Consider the following 25,157-nt stretch of genomic DNA (forward strand, 5'->3'; position numbering starts at 1 on the left):
AACAAACATTAAGTACATAAACATTTTCTTATCAAAATAAGACAACAAAGAAAGATTTTATGAAATCAGATTTGGAAGATTCACTCCTGAAAATTTACTTTCATTATATAGTTGGCAATAATCCTCTAAGAATGAATTCAAAGAAAAGAAAGAAATTAATTAGCAATCCATAATATATGCAAAATAGCAATTAATTGAGAAATTTTCTCCAAGAATTAGATCATGTTATGAAAAGAAAGATGTTGCACTATATTATCGAGTTAAAAAAGGAAAATTTCCTCTCTTCATTGCCAATGGATATGCCATTAAAAGGTGCAACAACTAGCATAATGGAAAAAGGAATTACTTCAATATTGAAGAAGAAATATGAAGCTCTATATAATGATGATTCATTTAAGGAAGAAGGCAATTAATTTGTGTATAATTTAGGTTGTATGCATAATCTTTGTTTTTTTTTGTTTTTGAATGTGTTGATATTTTTTTATTATCTAAAATTAAGTTTACATTGAGAAACATAAAAAGCAAAGAGAGTTTATCACACAAAATTCATTTAATATTTTATTTGATTGTTTGATTTTGAAAGAGTGCTAAATTTTAGAGTGCACTTGGTTCTCCTTAACTAAATTAGATTAACATCTATGTGAATTACTAAATTTCGAATAATTTAAGTGTATTACAAGAGTATGAGTATTTTAAAATTAATCAGTATTTATAATCAATCTTAATTATAATAAAAATTCTATGATTGTTGTTATAAAAATTAGACTAAAATCACATTACACTTTGTAGGCAGCTAAACTAAAATAGATCGCTGTATTACTTTTTTTTCTTTTATGTTCTTTACAACTTTTATTTCAGGTTATTTTATATTACAAAATGAAACAAAAACTAAAATAATCTTTTAATTTATCAATTTTACTGTATAAACTATAAAAATAATTATTACTTATATTTCTTTGATTCAACTCTTCTCAAGTCACTAAAAATCCATCAAATTTTCAAAACTAAAAGGTCCTTATCATATTAAAATTGTAATACCAACTATAAGTAAGTGAAGTATAAGTAGATTTTTAGGCCTAAAACTATAAGTTGCCAAGTTAATCATTTCATGATGGTCATATTTTATCCCATAAGAAGTGTGTTTAAAATAAGAATCGGGTTACCTTCTTTTTGCATCGTATATCTACGTAGACGTTTCTAAAGCCAAGAAAATGCTGGTGTTGTTGTCACCTATGATTCAAGCCTAACGTAAGATCCACATTGAATTTTTTGGGCAATTTTTTAGTAAATTTTAAAAAATAAAAAGAGAGATTACTTATTAGAGCCTAACTTCTTGTAGGAGTGCCTAATCTAAACATTGGGTATAGATAAATTTATAACATCACATTAATTAATTAATTAATTGATTATATATATCAAGTACTTTATTGGAACTGCCAAAATTTTAACTTTAAATATGAGTCTCTGAAATCTTCCTAGTTATAAAGATTTCATTTAATCACAAAAAAAAATTCATTTTATTGTTAAAAGAAGTTAGTATCTACTAACCAGTTAACACATGAATTGATGAATAAGGCCGTTGTTTTTTTTTACTCTCAATCTTTACAACCTGGGTTTATAACATAAAATTTTATTAAGTAAACAATTATTTTTATAAATAATATAAATAATAAATTTTAAAATTAACTCAATAAAATAAAATATATTATATTTTTAAATTATTTACTTAAATTTTAATATTAAAATAACTATTCACACACTTAATAAATTAAATATCTAATATATTTATTATTCATATTATTTAATATTTTTATTATCTATTTATACTTTTTCTATAAAATATCATTAATTATTTACATATGCCCAATATAAACGGCAACAAAGAACCATATCAGTATCACCACATGGACCATTGTAATAAAAGGTTTATTATTATTATTATTATTATTATTATTATTATTATTATTATTATTATTAGAGTACACACCCAAAGTAGTTCCTAACTAATTTCAAAACAGGTACTTTAATCCCTAATCACTTTTTATTATTTTAAAAGTACTTAAAAATTATACCTGTTAACATATTAATCCATCTATCATTTTCAATAAAAAAAATTTAATATACATATTAAGCAAATAACTCCTTAATAAATTTTATTATAAGATAATTAAATTTTTGATAAATATTTTTATAAGACAAATTAATTTTTTTGTAGAAAAACCAATCCGTTTCAAAAACTTAAAATAACAAAAATTTATTTAAAATTATAGTTAATTTAAAATTTTTCAGAAATTAATTTAAATATTTATTATTATTATTATTACATACTGCACATTTTCCAGTTCTCTAAACAAAACCTCTATCCTATTTCAGGCTTTCTTTTAATAAATAAAAAATATATATTTTACCATTTTATACTAAAATATAAATATCTATTATTTTACGTAATATTTGTCAATTTTATCGTTAATGCCTACGAAATGGAGAAAGAAAATATAAGTTTTCAATTTCTCAGGTAATGCCAGCGATATTAGACTAATAAAAAATAAATTATTACATTTTTTATTTTTAAGTTAATAATTAATTTTAAAACATAAATGTTAATAAAAAAATTAAAACAAATAAAAATACAAATTTAAAATTTGTATTTTTAGTTTAAATTTTAAAAAATTTATGTTTTTATAAACTTATGAATTTAAAATAGAATGATAAACGATTTTTAAAAATTTATTAAAAATTATTTTTTGACTTATTAGTATCTAAAGAATCATTTTTGAGACTTTAATATTAAAAAATTAATATAAAATACAACCCTTTAAAATAGTATAAGAACTTAAACTTGAAAAGTTATATCAATCAAATTATCATTTAATTTGTAAAATTAAGTGTGGAATAAACCTTAACTTTGACGGCGTTATGCGTTACTTCTAACTCCGAAAAAACTAAGTTTGAGTTATTATATCATCTTGGAGGGCTAATTTATATTAACTTTTCAACTTCAAAAATTGCAGTAATATTTTTTTAAATGTTAACGAGTCAAAAGATTATTTTTAATAAATTTTTAAAAATTATTTATAGTTTTATTTTAAATTTACAAATTTGTAAAAGTACAAATTTTTTGAAATTTGAACTAAAACACAAATTTTAAATTTTTTTTTATTCATTTTAGTTTTTTTATATTTTATTTAAATTTAAACAAAAAATATTTTTTATTAATATATATTTATATTTTAAAGTTAGTATAGAATAAATAAATAATTAACTTATGTTAATAATCTGTTTTTTTGCTAGTCTAATTTTGTTGGTACTTCTTATGAAATTAAAAATTTATATTTTCTTATTTCTATTTCGCAGGCATTACATGCAAAATTGAGTATACGCAAAATTGATAAATATTACGTAAAATGGTAAATATTTATATTTTAATATAAAGTAGTACATATGATTTTTTTTTTTTTTTAAGAAAATAGCCTTCTCAGAATTTTCTGTTCTTTCCTATTAGAAAATGACAAAAATCTTAAAAGAAGCATGGAAAAGCTCATTCTCACTGTCCAATTTTTCTTTTTAAAGAAAAAAAAATAAAAAAAGGAGGGGACACAAAACCATTTAGTCTGCAATGCCGAATCTTCAGTTGCTCACTACTAGAGAACAGAAAATAAAGATTAAAAAATTTGGGTCTCTCCAAATCACGAAGTGTTATCTTCCTGTAATCTTTCTTTGCATGCTTGAATAGTGCTAATCACCTACTTTTTCATGTCACACAAATAAAATATTTGCACACCAATTTTTCTATATATAGACTGCAAAATCTAAGGTATATAACCCTCACAAATTCAGATAAGATCTTGCTGTCTCATGTGTATGTATTATTTTACTCCTTAAACTCGCATCTGCAATTAAAAATTGGCTGTATTCCATTCAATATTGTGTTATGTGCACATAATCTGAGTTATAAAGTTAATTATATAACTAATAAAATTAAACTATTGCTTGAACAAGTACATGTGACAATATAGATGTTTTAAAAAATTGGAATATATGTTAAAGCACAATGCTACTTATCTAGATACATTATTAAAAAATTTATGTCTATCTAAGAAACAAATTAATTAACATTTATTTAATACTTACCATTGATTTTCTTATTAAATATTAGACTAGTCTCTATCAATTTTAATTTAGAGTGTGGTTAAATGAAAAAGTTTATCTTTACTTAACCAACTGTTTAGAATTCAAAATTAATTACTATATTCAAGATAAATGCTTCGATCATAGAAGGAAAAAAAAAAAGACTTCTACTATCAATTTTAAACAAATCAAAGTATGTAATTTTTCTTTTTCACTGTAGGAAATATTTTTATATATTCCTGAATAATAAAAGAGGATTCGGAATAAGCTATGATATCCTTCAACAGCCAATACACATACATGGACATGTACGATGTGCAATTGAAATTTTTTGTGTGAGGTTATAATATAAAAAATGGTACCTGTATATAAAAAATTAATTATTAAATTAGTTATTATATATTTGTATATAAATATATATTATTTTATTTATTTTAATATATATTTTATATTTCACTATGTATTTGATGCTGGTGACTAATCTAATTTAGCGATTAATTTTTAGTGTACACGTAGGGCGATTGGTATTATAATACTATTTATATTCATAATATGCACATGTAGACAGATTATTGTGAAGATATCTTGTGCATAAATCCTGGGATGTGACTTTATGTTTATGAATTGAAGTTTGAAAGGGGCTAGTTCAAATATGAATGAGGCAAGAAAACACAAACATGCACCCCATTATTGAAAAAAATTACACTTTACATGTTGGAAGAAAAAAATACTATGTGGGGTGATGTATATATGTATCTTATTATTAGTGGATGCATGATAGGGAAGTGAGTGGCAAATAAAGAGAACAAAGTAAAAGATGGGGCCACAACCTAAAGGGGAAGAATTTTTGTCCCAAAATATGTTACTATTAATATATGTCCCACCAAATAATTAGAAAACACATGCATATGTATAAATGCATATATCCACTTTGGATATTGGAGAAATTATATAAGATTCTATTCAGATCATGAACCAACCAAATTATTAGATGATTAAGCATAGAAAGACAAATCAAAACCCCATTTGTGTGTGACATGATGCATATACAGTTTGAGAGAGACAAAAACCAACCACAAATTAATAATAATATATTTAATTTGTTTTTGTGGGAAGAAGGAAAAGGGTGTGTAGGTAGGAGAGAGGACATGGGAACACTTTACGCCTCATTCCATCGTCACTATACACTATGCATACGTTAGCAATCTTCTTTCTTCAGTTCCACTACCACAAGTAGTTTTCAAGTAAAATAAACATTTATTATCAAGAGATACATCAATATGTATATGCCTCATGAGATTTATGAGAGATTATTAACTATTAAACCAGTTATAATAATAATAATTGACTCCTACCAACATAGATATTTGTTGTTGTTTAAAACTCTGCCGATTTGCAATAACAAAGACTTCCATATATGTTATTATAAATATAGTTATCGGTAAAGATCTATTTTAATTAATGGTCACAAAAAATATATAATTATCGCAAAAAATAAGTTAATAAATAAAATAGATATTGATTATGATGTTTTATAGATGGACTTGACGTTTTAATCCTTTTCTTCTGTAATGTACTTTATAAGGAAAAGCTAACTGGTTCGATTGAAAATAAAATTTAAGTGTGGAATACAACAATATAAAAGACTAAGCATAAAACTCCTTTGTTTTTTCAAAGGAAAGAAGAAACTAGAGATATTATAACTAATATAGTAGACTAATAACTAATTTGCTCTGATGAATCTCCATATATAGTTCAACTATTAATGTTTATACTTTGAAGAAAAATATACGGTAAATCAACCAAAGTATGTTCTAATTATTTAATCATTGATTGGATTACTCTTTAAATTTGTTAACGACAAAATACTTTTAAAATATTATAAAAAGCGATAAAAATAACAAAAAAAATAATATTTTTATAAATAACAAGTAAATTTTGTATTTAACAAATTGTTTGTGTATTTGGTCAAAAATTTTGTGAGAATATTTAAATAATTATTTTAAAAATATATATAAAAAATAAAACTAAAATTTGATCTCTTTATTTTTTTTATTTTTTCCGCTTAAGGAATTCACAAAAAAAAATCCACTAATAAAAAACCCGAAATGATAAAGATAAAAATATCTTTTTTTAATTATGTTTGTAAAATCTGCATCGAGAATTGCATCGAAAATCTCTGAAGTTCTTTTCGAATTATTATTATTATGTTTTAGAATATTTTGAAGATATTTCTGAGTAATTTAGTAATTTAATTAAGGGGTTTTCTGGTTATATATAATTTTTCATGAAAATTTTGTACAAAAAAATACACAAGTACAAGAAGATTAATTATAAGATGATGTGTGTATTTTGTGATGGCGAAAGGTGGTATGAGTGAGGGTCCTCACTCCTTTCACCTTCACATGCATTCAAATATTATTCATTGGACAAATAATGGGCCACGCGTGTGTTAAAGTGAGGAGAGAGAATTGAATTGAATTGATGAAGAGAAACATTAATTGAGAGAACCCGTGATATGCAACTGAAAGGGATCAAATCAAAGAGGTTTTATTTATTGCATTGCATATATTTTGATTTTGAGGTTGAGATGAACCTCCAAATTCAGCCATGAATGAATAGCCAACCCACAAACAGGACCAAAGTTTAAGGAAATATACATTTCTGGATTGTGCCTGTGGGACTGGACCACTTCAAAAATTGTTTTCTTATAAATTCAATATATCTAGTACTACTAATTTATCAACTAGAGTTTTTAATTTGTAAAAAAAAAAATAATTATTTTTATGTACCAATATTTAAAACGCTAATAAAACTACTCATAAGAAAATACAACTATAATTTTATACGATAAAAATATCAAAATTTTAAATTTTTTTTAAAATAATTGTCTCCATCTTTTATCTTCAAGCTCACTTCAAATACTACTATCATTTTTTTTTTCAAAATTTAAATTTTAACAACACTCTATTACCAACACCTTAGCCATTTTTTCTCTTTTCTACTACTCCTCCACTACCACCATCCCGTATCATGAAGCCTCTTCTACTCTCAACTTCACAACTTTTCTTACTTTCTCATCTTACACAGTAATAAATATACAGCGAAAAAGAATGTTATGAGCACAACTCATACGATAAAGAAAGAAAAATCTTTTACCTCAAAAATCATAAAACAAAGAACAAATAAGCAAAAGATGAACCAACAACAACCACCAAAACTATTAAACACATAAAGATCCCAAATTCCTTTTTAGGGATGGAAAAAATATTTGCACCCGCGGATATTTACGGAATTACTTGTGACGGATAGGGGTGGCAACATGTATCCTACCCGCGGGTACCCAACCCAACCCCCATCCGATCGGGTAGGGTTGCCAACTCGATCCGCAGCGAATATGGTAGGTTGCAGGTAGAGTTCTCGCGTGGATCAGGTAGAGTAGGGTACGGGTAGGGTTCTCGTGCGGGTCGAATAGGGTGGAGTTCAAATATATTTTGCATGGGCGTTCAACGAATTGGTCCTGCGCATTTACATACTACTTTCATACCGGCAATTAAAGTTTTTTATAAATATTTATCTAAATAAAAAAGTCGATTCATGTTAATTGAATCTTGTTGATTTGTTCGATAATGGAGGCAAACTTGCAAGATAAGATGTTGAATCTAGAATCACAAGGTTAAATTTCTTAGCCATGGATATTTAAAACTTTGTAAGAATAATAGTGCAATTCAATGTGTTTCAAGCATTGTGCATCAAGATTCAATGTCAATTTGCTGCGAAATCTGACAAGTCACTTCTTTCTCCATCCAAGTGAGACACAAGTTTGTCATTCACAAATACACCATTAATAACATTGGACAGTTGGAATTCTTGGATTTCTTAACCTCTAACATCATCTATGTTAAATGATTAAAAAAGATATATAAAATCGAAAACATATCTGTATATTTAAACATGATTGAGAGAGTTTGACTTTTATGCTTTTTTTATTTTTCTCAACAAAAATATATTAAATTCTTATTTTAGGCTGAATAGAAACTCTTTGATAGAGTAAGGGCTGCAAGATAATTTTGGTAAGTTAGGGACCAAAACTCTAGAGTTTTATTTATACTTGGATATTGGTTTTCATTAAATCTTGAAGGTCTAAGTAAAATAGAATATTTAGTTTTATTCTCATTTAAACCCAAATCAAAAGTAATAATGAGTTATTTCATTTAACATTTATAACAATAAATGAGATCACATATATAAATCATATAATATGAAATAGCTAATATGATTATAATCAATTATATGTATTGTCCATAAATAGATTAAAAAACTATAATTTTCTAACAATCTCCCACTTGAGCTATACACATATATAATTTCTTGAGATAATTACACTTTACAAACTTTATGAGGGCATCTAAATGTTATTTCTCTGATTACTTTAATAATCTGATCAGTCCTATATATCAGTTATGCAATTAGTGCAGCTTTTATCACATTAGAATTGTGACTGAACCATGATGATCACTATACTATTCTACTTAACGATATAAATCAAATTTAATTGAGTAATTCAAAAATTACATGTGAAAATAATCTCATGCATGCCTATTTCTAATTGATCCAACTTAAATAAATTTTATGAGATTATAAATTAGAGTGAAAATAAAATTAAATATTTTATTTCTACAGAAACATCTATATCATAAATTTGTCTAAATCATACGGCCATCTAAATGCACGCTTTCACTGAAACAACATATCATAAAATTATATAACACCCACTTGAATAAAATTCACATGAAAGATCTTGAGTGATTATTTTTTACTAAATAAATATGCATGTATCTATGGAATTTGTGCTAATATGATCAATAGATACTTAAACACTTTGAACACTTTTATTTAATTATTTAAAGTATTAGATTACTGACACATTATCACAAAATAATTCAAATGGCCTTTTAAATCTTTTTAACAATTTGTGACAAGTACTTGTAGTCACTAAATTGAATGTTTTTAAAAGATATTTTATATTCTACTACTTTAATGAAAGAGTAACAAGTGTCTTCTCAATACGTTTTGAAAGAACTTTTTCAATGAGTATATGAATTTACATGCAATGAATTAAAATTGTCTTGATATCCAACAAAGTTATAATATGAATATTAAATTATCTCTAACTTTATTTTTTGACTTTATATATGTAAACATGTAATATTTTGTTGTAACAAAACTTGTTTGACTACTATTTAATGATCAATTCTTAACTTACTTAAATATCTTTTAAAGATACTAATAATATACAAAATAGGTATTTTTGTCACATGAAACCTATTTTTATGGGTAGTTTTATTGGTATTCTAAATATTCATGGATAAAATGGTTGTTTTTTTTAAAAAAAAAAAAAAGCCTAACATTGAAAAATATAATTTAAAGCTAAACAATATACTCACACAAGTTATATATCGTATGAATATAATTCATATAACGGTGGTCCATCACAAATATCTACCACAATATTAATATTTAGTTTTTAGACAGAAATATTAATTTGTAAGTAGAATTTTTTATATTATAATCAAACATTGATAATAAATTCTGTAAAATAATAAGTTTATCTTTAGATAAATTTATTATTCACATGGAATTAAATAATTATCACATGTATATTATCACAAATGCGCATGTAATTTGGTTAAGTACAAAACTTTTTTTAGGCTAATCTGTACCCACATAAACTATATACACATAAATTCATTTATTGCAGCTTACCAAATATTATCAACAAAATTCTGTCAAATAATAAGCTTATCTTTGTATCGACTCATTATTCACATGAAAATTTGAATGATACCTATTTATTATTGCATGTATTTTTTTCAATTGACTAAACATCAACGTTCCTTTGGGCTAATTAGTGATTACATAATTAAATAGAAAATAAATATAATATTCAATGCTTATTATTTGATCAAACAATAAATTTGTCGATTATTGTTTAGATTTATTCTTAATTAATTACCCAAGTAAATATTTACCGTTAATACGTATATGTAATTCTATTAAATATAGACCTTTCTTTGAAGCGATCAATATTTACATGAATTATGTAACACCCTAACTACCAAAGCTCACGCTTCCGGCTGCGCGCCTTTGATAGCTCGGACATTACGACGACTTTTACATCATTTAATACTAAAATATGAGCCTGTTTAAAACTTTAAACCGTAATACCGCTCCCAAAAATTCTTTCGTTCGATAACGTACATCCATAAATACCATACAACGTACAAAAACTCATAAAGAGTACATCCATATATATACATACATATGTATAAGTAATACTACAAACATAATCCAATACAATTCCTATCCCTCTTACAGATTATATCAAGATAAAGGCGAGGGTACAATAAACCATAACTAAAACAATACAGAGCATTACAACAACAATTAAATAAGCTCTTCGTAACTTCTGCGCCCATATCCTGAAAGGGGAAAATTGTAGGGGGGTGAGAACATCATCCTCGAAAGGGTTCTTAGTAGAGGGTTTTTAGGAATTACTGTAATAGGATACGTGAAGATAAACTGTACCAGTGATTCATAACCGTCTTATGCCTCTTTTCAAAAACAACGGTTTACAATGAAAGTAAAGTCGGAAATCTTTTCGGAAAGAAGAACCGTTCAATCCTCAAAAACTCAAAAGCCTTTCAAAGCGGTTTATCTAAGCGAAACCAAAATAGCCTTTCATATTTTATTCCAAACCAGAAACACAAAATCGAAATCAACCATCAGTTCATCTCATTCCAACCACGGCCCTAGGCCCAAACAATCCAACCAACAACCAATCATCACAATCCAACAGAGTCCCAGATGCAAACACAGATAGGAAGTTCAAGCACAAACAAACAGTTATTACAAGTAAAACAGTTAGCAATTAATCACATAGGCAAACCAAGTATAATATGCACACCCAACCAATGTCACACAAATGCATATGATGCATGCCTATCCCTAGTGGCTGATGATATCATCTGTCGGTTATAGAGCCAACCCGACAAGTCCTGGTAGCTAACCATTGGACTGTCCCTCTGTCGTGCATCCCCAACTCGAGTTATACTCATCATAAACTTGATCATAATCATGATCCATATCCATCACCCTCACTGGTGAATATTTATCCATCACCATCACTGGTGAATATTTATGGGGGCGAGCTCATCCGGGCCTTTCACAGTGCCCGGCCACACTTACGACATTGGGTTAACAGAGCTTCGAGTCTCAACCTGGAGCACATGGTGGCTAGCCATTGCTACTACCCAGGGAAACCCTCATCTCCAATAGTGGAAGTGCAAAAATCACAATTATCAATAATTCAGCATATACATGCATTCATTCTCATCCATGGATCAACATCCATCTCAGCCATCCGGCTTACGGTTCAGTCCAGAACCAGCCAATATTGATAATCACACAGCCATTCTGGCTCACGGTTCAATCCAGAACCACTCAATATTCATAATCATACATAGCCATTCCGGCTCATAATAAAACAACACTTCCACATTCAAAATCATCAAATTCATAAAATCGGCATTTAAGCCATAAATCATTTTCTCAATTCATTTCACTTTGAAATCAAGTTTCAACTCTTTTCAGCCTTGGCTTTAAAGATCTCATTTCTCAAATTATCTCAGGCTTATAAGCCAATTTTACTCAAGGAAAATTCCCTTTTTGAAATAAGCCACTCTCGGCTTCCTCTTTCCAAAACTTCCAAAACCATGGAAAGTTAAAGATTCCTTTTGAATCATTCAAAATCACCCATCAAACAATGGGATTTTTGTAACAAAAGTTCCTCGGCAGAGTCCCAAGTCCTTAGGGGAGAACAGCATAACTTATTTCGCCAAATTCATTTAAAATCATTAAAACATTGACTTTCCGATTTGAGTAATAAAATAGGATCCAAGCCAAACCGAGTCACGTAATCATTTACTTCCTTCAAAGCCGTTTCCTCTACTTAGGCAAAACCAGCTTTAACCCCCATGACAAATTCTAAAACGTTTCATCTGTTAAAATTGTTTTAGTCTTGCAAGGATTCAGAATTCAAAGAGTACTCAAACCTTTCTCAAAACATTTCAAAATGAAACTTGTCAATAGACACTCAGGTTCTTTCAAAGTCATTGAAACTCCTTTAATTAAAACCCCCCAAGTCAAATTCGAAGGCATAAACCCTTTTCACATCCAAATAGCTTTAAAACACAAGTTTCATCTAAATAACTTTCTTCTGAAAAAGATACAATGCCTTTCTTAAAAAGCAAGACTGAATCACAATTTCCTCTTTAATAATTCATTTCAAAAGCATGAATCATTCTTTTCTTGACAATTCAAGTAAAATAGTAGAAGTCTTTAACTCATCATTTTTTTCAGACAACATTCAATAAAGACTTGGATTTTATAGAAATTTCGGCAGCACCTCCCCTAAAACTTGGACTTTGCCACCCGGTTCGGGTCCCCACTAAACCGTTCCACAATCCTTTTCAACAGTCCAGAATCCAAAATCAATCCAAAATCAAGCTAAATCCAACAGTCGCCTCATTGGCATATCTCAAGAAAACCGTTTCAAAATCACACCAATATCAACTAAATCAACTCATTTCCAAAGCTTTAAAGAAACGGTTCCGCAACATTCATTTATCAAACCAGATCATTTAAAGCAAGCCAGGCTGAATTCAAGGGTGGATTCTATTTTTCACATTCTCAATAAAATTAACTCAAATCAATTCTCAACGGGTTAAACTCGATCTCAAAGCTTTAAAAGAATCAACTTGAAAAGCATTTCGTTTCACAAAACCACATAACAATTCAACCAACAGACGTTCATAACCAACCAAGGCAAATCAAGCCATACATAAGGCCGATACAATCACCAAATACACATCCACTCACATCAGTATCCATATGTAATAATTCCAATATATACAGTATAGTTTTTGGAAAGCGCCCCTACCTCGAAACGCAAATCCATAACCCAAACGTCTCACAGAGTCCTTTCCGCCTCAGCCCAAACTAACGGCAACCAAAACCTCAGCTCCAAGCCACCTTCGCAATAGCCATAGCAACACTAATCGCAGCATATAATAATCAGGACTCGATCCCACGTTACCAAGACTCATATTCATTAATCAAACACAACCGAATACTAACGCGAGGCTATTCGAAACATAACTTACTTACTGAACTAGCGAAATGAGGCAGTCGCAAACTCCGAGCACGACACGCAAAACACCACCCTGTGACAAATAACGCCACAACACCTCAGCCTAAATTATCTGAACAGCGACAAAAAGGCTTCGCAAACCAAAACGCTTACCACGACTGAGGAAGAATGGTTGAACCGAAACAGCGGCGATCTCTGAACCGGTTCGGCGGCGGCCCGGCAGCCACTTCAAGCGGCAGCGGTGACCTGAACAACATGTAGGGACAATGAGGTTCCCAGAAACTCAACGGAGAATGAGAACCAGCTTAAAATCCTTACCGACAAAGCCTTCCGGCGACGGCAGCGGCGTTTCCGGCGGCAGAGGTTTACCGGCGCACCCCTATGAGCGGCGACAAGGCTCCCAACAGCAGTTGGGTACAGCGGCAGGGACAGTTCCGCGACGGTTCTTCTCCGGCGGGCTCTCCCTCTTTTCCTCGTGACAACACCGGCGACTGGGTGGCGCGACTCTTTCCCCCATCGCGGTCTTATCCCTCGCCTCAGATCTGCTCTGCGACAGCGCAGGGACGGCGGCGCGGCTGGGCTAGGTGCGGCTTCAGTGGCGATGGCGAGGCAGAATGGCGTGGTTCCCTCCTCCTTCGCGACCTTCTCTCCCGCCTGAGTTCTGACCCGCGATGGCGTCGGACCCACGGGCAGCAGTGGCAGCAAGGGTTTCCTTCATGCCTGCGAGGACGACGGCGGCGAGGCGAGGCACGGCGGCAAGGCGTGACGTAGTGGTGGCAGCACTCTTCTCCCCCTGGCCGGCGTCAAGTCCTTCCTCTCCTCCTCTTCTTCCGTCTCTACCCGTTTCCTTCTAACCCTTTCCTCATTTTCTCCATGGTTACTGCATACTAATTTGGGAAAGGGAAAACATGCGTATTGCTGCTGATGGGCTCAGAGGGGGAAACGGGTTTTGGTTAGGATTTTCAGGGTTAGAGTGTTTCATTTTCAAAAATTAGGGTTAGGGGTAATTCGGTAATTTCACTTAAAAATAGGTATAATGTAGTAATTAGAAATAAATTCTAATTCAACAATAATAGTGCATAAAATATTATTTGCTCATCAATTTCACACTTTATTTTCAATAAGATGTCCAAATCCAAAATTTAGAATTAATATAATTAATTTCTCTATTTTTCAAAATAGCAATATCAATAAATTAAAATATTACTTATCTAATCCAAATCATATAAAATCCTTATTATTTCATAACTATCAACCTTATACTTTACATATAGAAAATAATCCAATAATTGTAAAATTGGATAATAATCATAACTTATCTCAAATCCAATAAATCAAAACTTGCCTTAATTACCTTTAATAAAATAATTTCTAAAATTAAGGCTATAAATAACCATATGATTTGAGACTTGATCATAATAAGACTTTTCAAAAGTTCTGGATTTTACATTCTACCCACCTTATAAAAATTTTCGCCCTCGAAAATTGATACAAAATGAAAGAATTTCCAAACAGTTCACCCTTGAACACATTTAAGGAAGAAGCAAAAATATCTCACAATATAATTATATATACGATTTTCAAATACTTTGATTGTCATAAGCATAAGGATGTAAAGGTAAGAGTGTGATTGCAAAGCAAACGTTACAAGGTAGGCTCAATGCAAAAGATAACATGGGTCAATCATGTGATAGAAGGGCAAAGCATTAAGGCTATAAAACATGATGGGGTTAAAACGACGTGCTTAACATCCGCACACTAATCTCATATCCACCTCGAAGTTTCAACTTTCCAACTCCATCAAGCACTTTACAATCCCCATACTCGATCACAAGCCTGACAACCGCAAACCCGTTCGCAAGGGACAAAACACCCACAACTCATAGCGTTGTACACCTACCGTTTCAACTTCCATATACACATATCACGTCTTAAAGAACTAACTCATCGCGTTACGTATACGTCTACAAGTCGCACGTGATATCAAAACAATTCTCGAGTCTACTCAGAAGGATACAAGATTTAGAAAGGAGAGTCAAATGTCAATGATAGCAATAATAGATTTGAGAGAATATATCCAATCCCAGATAACCAAGGATACTCAAGCAATGAAGTTTACTAGACACAATTCAATTGACAACCTCAAAGATAACCCTTGAATCAAAGAAATCCAATAGGATCAACAAGGAGAAGGATCAGCGCATTAGTTTGAAACAAATTCAAGGTGAGTCGAAGAAGTATGAAGTTTATAGAGAAGAATCTCTCAAACCCAAGACAAAGCTCACAGAACTCAAGAGCATAATTGAAATACTTCCGAATACATTGTTCTTAAAAGAATCGAAAACTTATAAAAATATCACTTCGCAGTCTGAAAGAGAAGTTAAACAACAAACATCCTTTAAGGGAGTAACAAAAGCATAAACGTGGCTTTACTTCAATACAATTTCATGTTGAAGTAGATTTTGTAGAGTTCCAAAAACAAAATGCACACAACTTTGGCTAAGAGCTAAAATATTTCCTCAAATATTTTAGAAAGATAATTAGAGCACAACTTAACCAAAAGCAGTTCATAAAAACTCGGAAGTGATCAAATGCTTGTTCAAAACTTCTAAAAATTCATATTCAAACAAGCGTGTATAACACTTATAGCAAGTACGAAAGAGGAAGTTAAACTCTTTTTAGAAAAGAAACTCCGAAGTAAAAATTTGCTTACAATTTGGTAAAGGAAATAAGTAGTGCATTACAAACGAACCGATTTCCACTAAACAAGGAAGCTTTTCAAAACTTCATTTAAAATAGTGCATGCCAACTTTAAATTAACTTCGCCAAAATTGAACAATGGTTTCAATCTCAATCAAACAACAGAAAATAAATTCCGTTTAAAACTTCTTACAAGAGAATTCAAAACTTCCTTAAAAGTTCAAAACAAGACTCCAAAAGTATACTTGAAATCACCATTTCAAAAGGATATTCAAGAATATTAGGATGTACTTAAAAAGGAGTCAAGCCATACAAGAAAGAATCTTAAACCAAAGTAGTTCAAACAAGATTCACTAGGCATGAGTCATCAAACAAGCTTTCCATTGATCCAAGAGAATACTAAGCCTTAGGAAAAGACCAATCAATTATTAGAAATTTCCCAAGGATAAATCTTTGATTAAAAACTCTTGTAAAGACAATGAGAGGATAGACGATGCACGAATTTGAAACAAATCAAGCTGACTCACATAAGAGTGAGATTCACAAGGGAGGAAAAACCAAGATCAATGATAATGTTCACAAGGTGCAAAAGATTAGTTAAAAACAGAATCACGTATGACATTCATAGAGGTGAAAATCTTAAGAAGGAACGATTCCATTCATAAGAAGAAAGCTATGAATCCAACATTTTCAAAAGAACAACAATGGCATAAACCATATAGCATGCTAAATCAAACTCAATTCAAAATAAGTTAAGTAAAGCTTATCAAACGAAACTCAACCGAGACAAAATTAGTAAATCCCTTCTTTTCAAAATTTTGAAAAATATCCAAATACAAAATCAAATGAAGATGTGCATTGGAACTATAGTGAAATTACTAGAAAATCAATTTACTTTTAAAGTAAGTGCAGTTCCATAAACCAGTAAAAGTACAGGCGATGTGTTAAGATAAGTAGTTGTTAAACTGTGTAAGAAATCTTCAAAGTTTCACATATAGATAAGTGTATATCTAGTCAACAGCAATTTTTATAAAAATCTCAAAATTAGCTGTAATCACTGTCAAATAAGAGGAAAACTGAATCAACAAGTTCTCTAAGAATGAACACGGAACCCGGAGTTAAAAGTCACAGAACATTAAGACAAGTTCAAGGCTATATCAAAGAATACTTGAATCAAGAAGAACTCAAACAGAGGAGGATAGATGCAACAAGGATCTTAAACCAGCATATGCACTTAAGGTCAAACAAGAATGCATATGGATAGAGGAATAGAGTTGAAAAATCAAACTACTTTTCAAAAGGACTAGCAAACAAGAGCTTCAAGTTAGGATATAAAAGAACAGGTCGACTCGAACAAAATTCAAGACACACAACTGAATAGCCTCGAGAAATAGTTTCCAACGTTCCCAAAACCCGCGATTCGCTTTACTCAAAACTCGTATATCATCTATGATACCCATTAGTGCTCTCATATACATAATTCACTAGTATTAAGCCGGCCAAACTTAATATCAGAAATTATGCAATGCAACACTAACAGCGTTAATCAATAGACCGTCATGTGCATAAAGCTCTAATTCTCGTCATTCGACAAGACCTAATACATGACAAACACTCAGAGTATGCAATTGAAGCATAGTTAGTCCATTCCTCAGGCTCTACAGGAAGAACTGCTCTGATACCATAATGTAACACTCTAACTACCAAAGCTCACGCTTCCGGCTGCGCGCCTTTGATAGCTCGGACATTACGACGACTTTTACATCATTTAATACTAAAATATGAGCCTGTTTAAAACTTTAAACCGCAATACCGCTCCCAAAAATTCTTTCGTTCGATAACGTACATCCATAAATACCATACAACGTACAAAAACTCATAAAGAGTACATCCATATATATACATACATATGTATAAGTAATACTACAAACATAATCCAATACAATTCCTATCCCTCTTACAGATTATATCAAGATAAAGGCGAGGGTACAATAAACCATAACTAAAACAATACAGAGCATTACAACAACAATTAAATAAGCTCTTCGTAACTTCTGCGCCCATATCTTGAAAGGGGAAAATTGTAGGGGGGTGAGAACATCATCCTCGAAAGGGTTCTCAGTAGAGGGTTTTTAGGAATTACTGTAATAGGATACGTGAAGATAAACTGTACCAGTGATTCATAACCGTCTTATGCCTCTTTTCAAAAACAACGGTTTACAATGAAAGTAAAGTCGGAAATCTTTTCGGAAAGAAGAACCGTTCAATTCTCAAAAACTCAAAAGCCTTTCAAAGCGGTTTATCTAAGCGAAACCAAAATAGCCTTTCATATTTTATTCCAAACCAGAAACACAAAATCGAAATCAACCATCAGTTCATCTCATTCCAACCACGGCCCTAGGCCCAAACAATCCAACCAACAACCAATCACCACAATCCAACAGAGTCCCAGATGCAAACACAGATAGGAAGTTCAAGCACAAACAAACAGTTATTACAAGTAAAACAGTTAGCAATTAATCACATAGGCAAACCAAGTATAATATGCACACCCAACCAATGTCACACAAATGCATATGATGCATGCCTATCCCTAGTGGCTGATGATATCATCTGTCGGTTATAGAGCCAACCCGACAAGTCCTGGTAGCTAACCATTGGGCTGTCCCTCTGTCGTGCATCCCCAACTCGAGTTATACTCATCATAAACTTGATCATAATCATGATCCATATCCATCACCTTCACTGGTGAATATTTATCCATCACCATCACTGGTGAATATTTATGGGGGCGAGCTCATCCGGGCCTTTCACAGTGCCCGGCCACACTTACGACATTGGGTTAACAGAGCTTCGAGTCTCAACCTGGAGCACATGGTGGCTAGTCATTGCTACTACCCAGGGAAACCCTCATCTCCAATAGTGGAAGTGCAAAAATCACAATTATCAATAATTCAGCATATACATGCATTCATTCTCATCCATGGATCAACATCCATCTCAGCCATCCGGCTTACGGTTCAGTCCAGAACCAGCCAATATTGATAATCACACACAGCCATTCTGGCTCACGGTTCAATCCAGAACCACTCAATATTCATAATCATACATAGCCATTCCGGCTCATAATAAAACAGCACTTCCACATTCAAAATCATCAAATTCATAAAATCGGCATTTAAGCCATAAATCATTTTCTCAATTCATTTCACTTTGAAATCAAGTTTCAACTCTTTTCAGCCTTGGCTTTAAAGATCTCATTTCTCAAATTATCTCAGGCTCATAAGCCAATTTTACTCAAGGAAAATTCCCTTTTTGAAATAAGCCACTCTCGGCTTCCTCTTTCCAAAACTTCCAAAACCATGGAAAGTTAAAGATTCCTTTTGAATCATTCAAAATCACCCATCCAACAATGGGATTTTTGTAACAAAAGTTCCTCGGCAGAGTCCCAAGTCCTTAGGGGAGAACAGCATAACTCATTTCGCCAAATTCATTTAAAATCATTAAAACATTGGCTTTCCGATTTGAGTAATAAAATAGGATCCAAGCCAAACCGAGTCACGTAATCATTTACTTCCTTCAAAGCCGTTTCCTCTACTTAGGCAAAACCAGCTTTAACCCCCATGACAAATTCTAAAACGTTTCATCTGTTAAAATTATTTTAGTCTTGCAAGGATTCAGAATTCAAAGAGTACTCAAACCTTTCTCAAAACATTTCAAAATGAAACTTGTCAATAGACACTCAGGTTCTTTCAAAGTCATTGAAACTCCTTTAATTAAAACCCCCCAAGTCAAATTCGAAGGCATAAACCCTTTTCACATCCAAACAGCTTTAAAACACAAATTTCATCTAAATAACTTTCTTTTGAAAAAGATACAATGCCTTTCTTAAAAAGCAAGACTGAATCACAATTTCCTCTTTAATAATTCATTTCAAAAGCATGAATCATTCTTTTCTTGACAATTCAAGTAAAATAGTAGAAGTCTTTAACTCATCATTTTTTTCAGACAACATTCAATAAAGACTCGGATTTTATAGAAATTTCGGCAGCACCTCCCCTAAAACTTGGACTTTGCCACCCGGTTCGGGTCCCCACTAAACCGTTCCACAATCCTTTTCAACAGTCCAGAATCCAAAATCAATCCAAAATCAAGCTAAATCCAACAGTCGCCTCATTGGCATATCTCAAGAAAACCGTTTCAAAATCACACCAATATAAACTAAATCAACTCATTTCCAAAGCTTTAAAGAAACGGTTCCGCAACATTCATTTATCAAACCAGATCATTTAAAGCAAGCCAGGCTGAATTCAAGGGTGGATTCTATTTTTCACATTCTCAATAAAATTAACTCAAATCAATTCTCAACGGGTTAAACTCGATCTCAAAGCTTTAAAAGAATCAACTTGAAAAGCATTTCGTTTCACAAAACCACATAACAATTCAACCAACAGACGTTCATAACCAACCAAGGCAAATCAAGCCATACATAAGGCCGATACAATCACCAAATACACATCCACTCACATCAGTATCCATATGTAATAATTCCAATATATACAGTATAGTTTTTGGAAAGCGCCCCTACCTCGAAACGCAAATCCATAACCCAAACGTCTCACAGAGTCCTTTCCGCCTCAGCCCAAACTAACGACAACCAAAACCTCAGCTCCAAGCCACCTTCGCAATAGCCATAGCAACACTAATCGCAGCATATAATAATCAGGACTTGATCCCACGTTACCAAGACTCATATTCATTAATCAAACACAACCGAATACTAACGCGAGGCTATTCGAAACATAACTTACTTACTGAACTAGCGAAACGAGGCAGTCGCAAACTCCGAGCACGACACGCAAGCATCGATACACCACCCTGTGACAAATAACGCCACAACACCTCAGCCTAAATTATCTGAACAGCGACAAAAAGGCTTCGCAAACCAAAACACTTACCAAGACTGAGGAAGAATGGTTGAACCGAAACAGCGGCGATCTCTGAACCGGTTCGGCGGCGGCCCGGCAGCCACTTCAAGCGGCAGCGGTGACCTGAACAACATGTAGGGACAATGAGGTTCCCAGAAACTCAACGGAGAATGAGAACCAGCTTAAAATCCTTACCGACAAAGCCTTCCGGCGACGGCAACGGCGTTTCCGGCGGCAGAGGTTTACCGGCGCACCCCCATGAGCGGCGACAAGGCTCCTAACAGCAGTTGGGTACAGCGGCAGGGACAGTTCCGCGATGGTTCTTCTCCGGCGGGCTCTCCCTCTTTTCCTCGCGACAACACCGGCGACTGGGTGGCGTGACTCTTTCCCCCATCGCGGTCCTATCCCTCGCCTCAGATCTGCTCTGCGACAGCGCAGGGACGGCGGCGCGGCTGGGCTGGGTGCGGCTTCAGTGGCGATGGCGAGGCAGAATGGCGCGGTTCCCTCCTCCTTCGCGACCTTCTCTCCCGCCTGAGTTCTGACCCGCGATGGCGTCGGACCCACGGGCAGCAGTGGCAGCAAGGGTTTCCTTCATGCCTGCGAGGACGACGGCGGCGAGGCGAGGCACGGCGGCAAGGCGTGACGTAGTGGTGGCAGCACTCTTCTCCCCCTGGCCGGCGTCAAGTCCTTCCTCTCCTCCCCTTCTTCCGTCTCTACCCGTTTCCTTCTAACCCTTTCCTCCTTTTCTCCATGGTTGCTGCATACTAATTTGGGAAAGGGAAAACATGCGTATTGCTGCTGATGGGCTCAGAGGGGGAAACGGGTTCTGGTTAGGATTTTCAGGGTTAGAGTGTTTCATTTTCAAAAATTAGGGTTAAGGGTAATTCGGTAATTTCACTTAAAAATAGGTATAATGTAGTAATTAGAAATAAATTCTAATTCAACAATAATAGTGCATAAAATATTATTTGCTCATCAATTTCACACTTTATTTTCAATAAGATGTCCAAATCCAAAATTTAGAATTAATATAATTAATTTCTTTATTTTTCAAAATAGCAATATCAATAAATTAAAATATTACTTATCTAATCCAAATCATATAAAATCCTTATTATTTCATAACTATCAACCTTATACTTTACATATAGAAAATAATCCAATAATTGTAAAATTGGATAATAATCATAACTTATCTCAAATCCAATAAATCAAAACTTACCTTAATTACCTTTAATAAAATAATTTCTAAAATTAAGGCTATAAATAACCATATGATTTGAGACTTGATCATAATAAAACTTTTCAAAAGTTCTGGATTTTACAAATTACATATCATAATATTTTTAATATTCTAAAATAAATTAATTTTTATAAAAGAAGCTACTTTAATAACATCATGTTTAACCAATTTATTCTAAAATTAAATTTTATAAAATAAATAAGTATTATAATTCAAATTGTTACTAATTTATTTATGTAACAAAATCAAATCCTCATTTAACACAAAAATAATAAACAAAATAATACAGTACATTATATATCAATCATATAATATTGTGATTTCTTATTATTCGTACATATATTCACATACGAAAATGATTAATTTTATTATGTAACAAAATTATATTCACAATAAATCATAAAAGGAATCAAATTTCAAACAAAAGAATATGTAAACCAGCTACTCATGAATTAACATTCATATCAATAGATCCATAGTAAAATTCATTTATTTATTTTAATACAACTATAACTACATCCATATTCATATACAAAAAAAAAAATGAATGAATATTCATACAAATTGATAACATATGATTCAAGGTGGCAAGAATTAGATCGGTCAATAAATTGATTAAGTAACTAGTTTAATAATTTAATAGTCCAACAAAAATTAAACAAAAATCAAACCAATGTAATTAAATATTAAATAAATTTATTAAAAAGTATCATACAATTAATCTAAATCTCAACATTATGAACATAATTAATAAAATTAATTGGTACCAGTGACGGATTCAAAAAATTTTATAAGTGTTGGCAAAATATGTATAACATAATAATAATTTTATAATTATATTTTATTATTATAAAATATAATTAATCTTCTAGTTATTTAACTAATAAATTAAAATATTTATATAGTAATTTAAATAATAACATATAATTTAGAATTTTATTTTTTTAAATTTAATATTTTAAAAAGATTGAATAATTCTTTTATTGTTAATACAATTAAATGTTTTATTTTTTATATATATTACTAAATAATCATTTAAAAATTCATATCTTATAAGATTACGAAATTGACTCTTTATAATATTTATAATTAATTTTTTTTAATTGATGTCGTTATTACTGAAAAAACTAGAACTAACTTAAAAGAAAAAACATCAATAGATATTTGTATATTTGGATGTTACTCTTCATTTTAACTGTTCTTTGTTAGTTAATATTACTATATTTTAAAATTTAAATTACTAATAGATCTTATTATTCAATAATATTTAACCATGTAATAAAAAAATATACAATAATATAATTACAAAATAAAATACAAAATAATTGAATGAATTAAAAATACAAAAAAATAAAAATAAATCTTTAATTGAATAAAAAAATTAAAGAATGAAATTAAGGAATTTTCTAGAGACAGAGAGTCAAGAAAGAACAAAAAAAGAGAATTAGAATTTTAGAAAGCATAAAAAAAATTATGTTTTTAGTACTTAAATTTAAATTATTGACTTAATTTTTAATTATCTTTTTATTATTATTATTTAATATTTTTATAATCAATATAATATTATTATAAAATAATGAGATCTTTTTTTATACATTATGAAAATAGAAATAAATTAAAAAAATATAGTGGAATCAAATTTATTTATTAAATGGGGCAAATAAATTTTTATTCTATATAGTACATGTAATTTTATAAAATTTTAATGGGAGTACTTGCCCCACACTCCCTAAGGTAGATCTGTCTCTGACTGATACCATCAAAATTATGGAAATAACCAAAATCTCAAGATTATGGACATAAGTACCATCAAGATTATGGACATCCATACAATTAACCTGAACCTCAACATTATGTTAATCTATACCATTGCATCAAAAATAAACAAATTAACAAGATTCCATCAATAATAAATAAAATTATTTCAGAAAAATTAACTCAAAAAATGAATTGACAAGAATCATAAAATGAACAAAAATAAAAAAAATTAACTTATAAAAAAATTAACAAGAATCAGAAAAATAAAAAATTAACAAGAATTGGAGAAATTAACTCAAAAATCGGAATCATAAAAAAGAAACCAAGGAAAAGAAAAGACTGGAACGGACAAAAAAGACGGCCAAGCAGAGACGAGTTTAGGGCGACAAAGAGAGCAGAAAAGGCTTAGAGTCCACAGTAGTAGAAACAGATGCTCGGCAGGACAAAGGCAGCCAACGACAGAAACTTCGAACTGACCTTCTATAACACCCTAACTTTTAGCACCTCATGATCGTACTAAAAGTCCGAGCGCTATTTACCTCTAAACCTTTTTATTTTATACTATATTTAATATCGAGCCTTTACGAATACGAACCAAAATCTTAATAAGGAAAACGAAAAGTCTTCACTTTAAATCTCTTAATCACAAATATATATATATTCACATAGCAATATATACGTAGACTTATTTCAAGATTCTCAAAACAAATCCTACCCCTTTAAAAATGAAAAACAATAAACGACGAGGGAAAAATAAATTCTAACAACTTAACTAGTGAACAGGATCTTCTGTGCTCCTGTAGCTCCGTACTAAACCTTCACACCTATAGCTAAAAGGGTGGAAATAGGGGTAAGAACTGGGGAGTTCTTAGTAGGGTTAGGGTGTATAGTTATACTCATTTTATTACTATAGCCAACAGCAACAAAACTCATAATACAAACAACTTTAACAGACCAAAGATACAGAGAGAATCACAAGCCAAGAAGCGTACACACACAATCACAGAAACACATATCACAGAGAAGTATGCGCAAACAAGTATGATGCATGTCTATCCCTAGTGCAGGTAATGAGCTCATCTGTCAGTTTCGACCAACTCCCGACGTAACTCAGCAACCTTTGTCTGAGTTTGGTTTTCAGTGTCATAACCTCTGTAAGCAACCTCTGTCTTACAGGTGTGACTCTCTT

General features: G+C 31.3%; 1 long non-coding RNA gene across 3 annotated transcripts; it reads right to left on the reverse strand.

The window, feature by feature from the left end:
* Positions 1 to 10,419: 10,419 nt before the first annotated feature.
* On the reverse strand, positions 10,420 to 22,179 carry LOC140178311 (uncharacterized). 3 transcript variants are annotated; one of them, XR_011871032.1, is made up of 4 exons: positions 21,163 to 22,179; positions 20,998 to 21,090; positions 13,130 to 20,917; positions 10,420 to 10,610 (listed from the first exon to the last, which is right to left on the reverse strand). It is a non-coding gene; the product is annotated as an uncharacterized lncRNA (long non-coding RNA). The 3 variants fall into 3 exon arrangements; XR_011871031.1 differs by lacking the exon at positions 10,420 to 10,610 and having other exon boundaries at positions 12,963 to 20,741; positions 20,851 to 20,917; XR_011871030.1 differs by lacking the exon at positions 10,420 to 10,610 and having other exon boundaries at positions 12,963 to 20,917.
* Positions 22,180 to 25,157: the final 2,978 nt, after the last annotated feature.

The sequence above is a fragment of the Arachis hypogaea genome, chromosome 14 (genome assembly GCF_003086295.3).
Source record: "Arachis hypogaea cultivar Tifrunner chromosome 14, arahy.Tifrunner.gnm2.J5K5, whole genome shotgun sequence".
NCBI classification, from domain to species: domain Eukaryota; kingdom Viridiplantae; phylum Streptophyta; class Magnoliopsida; order Fabales; family Fabaceae; genus Arachis; species Arachis hypogaea.